General features: G+C 41.9%; 1 pseudogene across 1 annotated transcript; it reads right to left on the bottom strand.

Moving 5' to 3' along the window:
* Positions 1-3,116: 3,116 nt before the first annotated feature.
* On the bottom strand, positions 3,117-5,719 carry LOC144695202 (uncharacterized; annotated as a pseudogene). Its single transcript, XR_013579899.1, has one exon. The product of XR_013579899.1 is annotated as an uncharacterized LOC144695202 (transcript).
* Positions 5,720-7,750: the final 2,031 nt, after the last annotated feature.

Raw genomic sequence — 7,750 nt, 5'->3', positions numbered from 1 at the left:
AATTCATGCACAGAACTGACCATTCACAGTCCACAGGATAATAACCAGCTTCCAACACACACACACAGAACTCAACAATAGGAAATCAGTAAGAATCCTCAGACACTCTGCACCTCCCAGATAATTACACCTCACCTTCTTGAAGCAATTGTACTGATGGTGGGAGAAGTTCAAGACAGACACTGCTGAGACAGACAGTGTTTTGGCATGAAAGCTCCCCTGTGTGAGCACTGGAGGGTAAACAACACAGACAACTCTCAGTGCAATAGAAGGTGACCCAGCTCCAAGTCTGTGTGGAGACATCGGTGTATGGTGAAAGAGGAGGAGGTAAAAATGTCACACTAGAAGGGTTTGTCACTTGTGTGGGTTTACTGATATTCCAGGAGATCCAACAACTGTGTGAAGACTTTATTACAGAACTCACACTGATGGGGTTTCTCCCCTGTGTGAGTGTATTGATGGAGCAGGAGCTACACGGACTGTGTGAAAGCCTTGTGTTATGGCATGGCAGATGGTAAATGCCAAGCTGATCAAATTCCAGAGGGAAGCTTAAAACCACTGCCACAACTGTTTTGCAATTTGTATTTTATTACGAGATGCATGCTTTGAATTCAGTATTAATAAGTCCACTGAGACTGAGAGGTTTTTGACAAAACTAAATTAAACATATGGCCGGCACAGACATGATGGGCTGAATGGCCTCTTTCTGTACTGTAACTTTTCCACGGTTCTATTTATTAATAGAAGGAAAGGTTTTAAGCACATACATAGGTCTACAAATTACTACCATAATAACTCCTAACTCCCCTAATTAATCTGAATCCCAGTTACACCTCTGTTAAGGCAACAGTAAAACAAAATAGATTTCAACAGACTCAGGAAAAGCGCACAATATCCTGGACAGGGATATGCAAAGTGAGTTTTTTCAGCCTCGGTTCCTGTAGACAGCGCCTTGATGCACAGAGGCTGGAGGATTTTCACACTTGTGTGATCTTAGAGTGCCTTCTCCTTACACATAACTTCATCTCCTTTATATATGTTTCTCCCTTTTAATGTAAATGCCATTGTTCCAATATGTCTTTGCAACTTAACTTTTCTCATAATATAAATCTTTCATAGTACTCATATTATTAGTAACCATTGGGAAAATAAACACACTGTTTGGCTTAGCTTGTTATGGCCAGGTGTAACATCTTCCCATCTCTTTGAAATTCAAACTAACCTAATTTATCTAAAAATGCAAATGTTCCTTACACCTCACATTCTAAAACTTCAGCCATGTTTACATATTTAGCATTTCAAAACCAGCTTCTCTTTTGATATCTTGAAAGCTCCAGACCAGCTGCATACAATTCAATTAAATCCCACACACATCCACACAGAGAAACTAATCCAAACCCCACTATTAACCTACCTTTAAAATAATAATATGAAAATTATTATATTTTCATGACACCCCCCTCCTTACTGGAAAATGAACTATCATAATTTAAAAAGACAGCTTCATTTTCTTAACCCACCTTACGATACCTCCTATACTTATCTATATACACACAATATTATACACTATTATACTCACACTCGCATTACCAAATGCATGCGTTACCATTATATATATCTACAAATCCTTCGTATCAACAGAAATCATTCCAGTCCAGTGTCCAGGTTTTTAAATGTCCAATTTTCCCTTTCAGCTTAAAACTCTTGACAATGCATCTGCAATTAGATTTTCTCATCCAGCCACATGTATAATCTGTAGAATAAATGGTTGCAGTAATAAACTCCATCTGAATAGCTTTGCACTTCTGTCTCAAAATTTGTCCATAAGCTTTAAAGGATTGTGGTCTGCAAAAACAACGAATTGTTTGTAAATCTCAAAATGCTATAATGCTAACAACAGACCCAGAGTCTCCTTTTCAATCACTGAATATCTTCTCTGTTGTACATTCAACTTCTGTGAAAAATATCCTATCAGTTGTTCAATTCCAGGGTTGTCATCTTGTAACAATAAGATCCCAATGCCTACACCCGTTGTGTCAACGGACAGCTTAAATTGCTTGGCGTAATTGGGTACTGCCAAAACTGGTGTCGCAGTAAATACAGTTTTCACACTGTCAAATGCCTTTTGACACTCCAGTGTCCATTGAAACTTGTTGTTCTTTTTTAATTGTTCAGTCAATGAAGCAACCACACTGCTAAAATTGGGTACAAATTTCTGGTAAAACCCACTCATGCCCAGAAATCTCAAAACTTCTCGTTCTGTTGTAAGTACTGGGAATTCCACGATAGCCTTGACTTGGAGCCACCTTACCATGTCCAATGGTACGGCCTAAATATATAACTTGCGCTTTTGCAAATTAACTTTTAATCAAGTTCATCACCAAATCAGCTCCTTGCCATCAATTAAATAATTCTTCCAGATGTTGTAAACGCTCCTCCGATGTTGGACTGAAAACTATCAAGTCATCAATATAAACAGTGCAATTGTTCAGTTCTGCAATTACTTTGCTTGTCAGTCTTTGAAATGTTGCAGGTGCATTTTTCACACCAAATGGTATGACGTTAAACAGTCCATCTGGTGTCACAGAAGCCTATATCTCCTTTGCTCTCTCTGATAACAGTACTTGCCAATATCCTCTTAGCAAGTCAATCTTTGTGATAAATTTTGATTGCCCCACTTTCTAAATGCAATCTTCCAACCATGGTATAGGATACAAATCCGCTTTTGTCACTGCATTCGCCTTTCAATAGTCCACACACAGTCTTTGTGTTCTACCCAGTTTTGGTACCAGCACAATAGGTGAACTCCAATTACTGCAACTAGACTCAATGATATCATTTTGAAGCATAAATTCAATTTCTTTCTGTACTTGCCGGATTTAAACAATATTGAAGATGAAACTTCTACACACACATCATGTAGAACTAAATTTGTCCTCCCTAGCTTAGTTCCACAAATAGCTTTGTGTGATTGCAATAGCTTCTCCGAATCACTTTGTCCGGAAGGTAACTTAATATTACATTTAAATTTTCAAGTACCCCTCATTATCCAATTTGATTAGAGGAAAATCAATTTCAGAATCCTTCATTTCTACCTCTTTCTCTTTTTTGACCATCACTAATACCTACAAATTACGACTATAATGACTTCTAACTTTATTACAATGAAAACGCCTCAATTTTTTACCCTCAGCACCTTCCTTTTTATTCTGAGAAAAAACTAATTTATCTGACTCCCAGTTCCACCTCTGTTGAGGCAACAGCAAAACAAAGTAGATTTCCACAGACCCAGACCACGCAATACCCTGGACAGGGATATTCAAAGTGAGTTTTCTCAGCTTTGATTCCTGTAGACAGCAACTTGATGCACAGAGGCTGGAGGCTTTTCACACTTGTGTTAGATCTTAGGGTGCCTTCTCCTTACACAAAACCTCATCTCCTTTATACATGTTTCTCCCTTTTAATGTAAATTCCATTGTTCCAGTATGACTTTGCAACTTAACTTTTCTCATAATATGAATTTTTCATAGTACTCATTTTATTCGTAACCTTTGGGAAAAATAAACACACTGTTTGACTGAGCTTGTTATGGCTAGGTATAACATCTTACCATCTCTTTGAAATTCAAACTAACCTAATTTATCTAAAAATGCAAATGTTCCTCACACCTCACATTCTAAAACTTCAGCCATGTTTACATATTTAGCATTTCAAACCTAGCTTCCTTTTGATAACTCAAATGCTCCAGATCAGCTGCCTCCAATTCAATTAAATCCTACCCCCCTCACACACACATCCACACAGAGAAACTAATCCAAACCCCGCTATTAACCTACCTTTACAATAAATCACAATAATATTGTGAAAATGATTATATTTTCATGACACTTGTCACACACCTCACACCTGAATGGTTTCTCACCAGTGTGGATGCACTGGTGCTTCAGGGAATTGGAGGATTGGGTACAAGCTTGGTCACAAACATTGCACCTGAAGGGTTTCTGCTGGCATCCAGGGAGAGTCAAAGTTATCAAGCAAGCTTTCCCACACAACTCACAATTGGTGAGGTACTCCTTTATATGAATAGACTGGTGTATGTGGAGATTTGCTAATGGACCAAGAGGCTCGTTAACTGCAAGAATGATTTGTCACACACCTCACATGTGAATAGTTTCTCCTGTGTGAATGTGTTGGTGGTTGCGGAGGGTCGCTAACTGTGAGAATGATTTATTGCATACCTTGCACATGAACGGTTTCTCCCCTGTGTGAATGCAGTGGTGAGTGTGGAGGTTCAATAACTGTGCGAAAGCTTTGTCACACACTTTGCATGTGAATGGTTTCTCCCCTGTGTGAATGCGTTGGTGTGTGTGGAGGGATGATGAGTTTAAGAATGATTTGTTGCACACCTTGCATATGAATGATTTCTCCCCTGTGTGAATGCATTGATGTGCGCGGAGGGTCGATGACTTGGAGAATGGCTTGTCGCACATCTCACACATGAATGGCTTTTCCCCAGAGTGCCCATGGAGGGTTATTAACTGCGAGAATGATTTGTTGCATACCTTGCATGCGAATGCTTTCTTCTCTGTGTGACGGTGTTGGTGTACGCGAAGGCTCGCTAACTGCGAGAATGACTTGTTGCACACTTTGCATGTGAATGGTTTCTCCCCTGTGTGAACGCATTGGTGTATACGGAGGCTCGCTAACTGTGAGAATGACTTATCACACACCTTGCATGTCAATGGTTTCTCCCCTGTGTGAATGCATTGGTGCATGCAGAGGCTCGCTAACTGCAAGAATAACTTGTCACACACCTCGCAAGTGGTTTCTCCCCTGTGTAAATGCGTTGGTGTACGTGGAGGTTCAATAACTGTGATAATGACTTGTCACACAGCTTGCATGTCAATGGTTTCTCCCCTGTTTGAATGCGTTGGTGCATGCGGAGGGCCGCTAACTGCAAAAATGACTGCACACCTCACACGTGAATGGTTTCTCACCGGTATGAATGTGTTGGTGAATGCTGAGGCTCACCAAGTGCGAGAATGACTTTTCACACAACTCACATGTGAAGGGTTTCTCCCTTGTGTGAATGCGTTGGTGCATGAGGAGGTTCGATGATTTGGAGAATGATTTGTTGCACACCTCACACGTGAATGGCTTCTCCCCTGTGTGAATGCGTTGGTGGTGATAGAGGGGTGATGAGTTCAAGAATGATTTGTTGCACACGTCACATGTGAATGGTCTCTCCCCAGCGTGTACATTCTGGTGCATGAGAAATTGTGATGAACTCAGGAATGACTTGTTGCATAATCTTCATGGGAATGGTTTCTTCATTGTGTGAATGTGTTGGTGTACACGGAGGGTCGATGACTGCGAGAATGACTTGTCACACACCTTGCACGTGAATGGTTTCTCCCCTGTGTGAATGTGTTTGTGTAGACAGAGGGTCCATGACAGTGAGAATGATTTGTTGCACACCTCACACGTGAATGGCTTCTCCCTGGTGTGAATGCGTTGATGCTTGCGGAGGGTCGATGACTCAAAGAATGATTTGTTGCACACCTCACACATGAATGGTTTCTCCCTGGTCTGAATGTTGATGTACGTGGAGAGACGATGACCTTGAGAATGATTGGTCATACACTTCGCATGTAAACGGTTTCTCCACTGTGTGAACACTGTGGTGTTTCAGGACATCAGGTGACTGTGTGAGAGCCATTTCACAAACATCACACCAGAAGGGATTTTGCCTGGTGTGATTCTTCTAGTGTCTCAGGGGGCTCGAAGTCGCCAAAAAAGCTTTATCTCACGCTTGAAGGGTTTCTCTTCCTTATAGCTGCCCTTGTGTTCACAGTGGTCATAACAGTTCTACCTTGCGTATCAGCAGATCATGTGAGTCTCTGAAGCCCTCCTCACACACCTCACACTTGAACAGCCTCTCACCTGTAGGAACGAGTGAGTGGTTCATGAGGCTCGATGAAAGATTGATGCTCTCACCACTCTCACTTCTTCCCAGCCTCTCCCTGATCGATCGCCCACAACCGAACCTTGAGAAAGGTTGGTTCTGATGGAAGGTTCCACACCACTGACCATTTGCAGATCTGATGATATGTCAAAGCTCCACTGACCCAGCCAATTTCCAGATGATGGTTTCACTGCCCAAACTTCTCTGTGTTGAGCAATGCTGTGAAGGGACTGGATGTCTTTCCACAGTTGTGCAGTTGGCCCTTGGGTGATGGTCAGGATCTATCTGTGGTTTCTATCCTCTCTGTTTTCTCTGGTGTAGTATGGTGCAATCCTTCTGTAAAACAGGAAAAGGAAACATGATTTCCTCCAACTCTCTCTCCTCCTTTGCTGAAGGGGCTGACTCCTCAGATAGAGATTGTTCCACAGTGAGTGCCAGTCTGCTATTCCCCTGTGTGCGGATCAGATGCAAGTCCTTTCTTTTTCCTCACTTGACTGTCACACATCCTCTGTTTCCAGCAGGGACACTGGATAGTGAACAGAAGCATGACTACTTTCTTTCCTCTACCCAGCCCTCCATCTTCCTATGCATGATGAGGGCAATGGAAAAGACGCTCAGGCAGAGTGTAAAAGGGGCTATCATTCACTGTGAGCTCGAGTCGTGATTCATCTGTTTCCAGCAGGGACGCTGGATAGTGACCAGGACCAGACAACGTGGCTACTTTCTTTCCTCCACTCAGACCCATCTTCCTAGGCACCGTGAGGACAATGGAAAAGACAGTCAGGCGGAGTGTAAAACGGGCTATCAATTTACTATGAGCTTATGTCATGCTAGCAAAGACCAGTTTTACCCTTAAAGTATGTGTTTAATATAAACACCCAAGAAAAATGTTAATTCAATGGAGATTTTGAAATTTTGTTTCCCCAAATTATTTGAAGAAAACACACTGGGTAGGAAGTACTAGAAGCTGAGGAAAATATTGCTTCAGTGCAGCTGGTTGAAGGGTTCTGGTTTATCCTGGGAAATTAGATACACTGCACTCGCTCAGACTGCAACATCCCAAATTCAGCTATCAGCTACAGCACTGGGCAAAACTATCAAATCCAAGCCCAGGCTTTTGGGAAAGGCCGAGGCCTTCAGGTAAAATCTTTAAAGACATTTCAATAAATGTGTCTCTGCACCTCCCAGATAATTACACCTCACCTTCTCATATTCAGTAATGAGCCATCAACAAAAGTCAGCCTGTAAATCAGAAGGGAAATGCTTCCAATAAACACACTCAATATCCAACACACAGCTCCAGGCAAACAGTTCAGCACAAAGCACCGAGTAAACAGCTCTCTCAGCTGGATGTTCTCACACAGCATAAGGGGCATTTCCACAGCTGATTCCCCACAGGATAGTCAGGCTGCCTGAAGATTAGTGTGGATATTATGTGATGTAATTATTATAAATTGTGTTCGTTCACTCACCATCTCCTGAGTTGGTTTTGAGTCCCTACAGGAAGTGAAGCAGCTGTGGAACAGGAAGAGGAGGGAATGGGCAGAGTGGGTGGGGCTCTCTGATTGACGTCTCTCACAGCCAATCCAAATATTTCTGGAGTAACATGAGTTTCCTGAAGTTTGGGAAACTGACCGGTGAAACGGAGGTGACTTTGAGCAGCAGATCAGGTGGGGATTTAAACTTGTCATTGTCCCATCTGAATAAAACCTCACTTATTGCAGCTGCTGTCTCAGTTCCCCCGGTAAATGTTTGACAGAGATTTCTAGTGTGGGAATAACATTC

Source organism: Cetorhinus maximus, chromosome 21 (genome assembly GCF_964194155.1).
Source record: "Cetorhinus maximus chromosome 21, sCetMax3.hap1.1, whole genome shotgun sequence".
Classification (NCBI taxonomy): Eukaryota; Metazoa; Chordata; class Chondrichthyes; order Lamniformes; family Cetorhinidae; genus Cetorhinus; species Cetorhinus maximus.
This window is presented reverse-complemented; position numbering and strand designations above follow the sequence as displayed.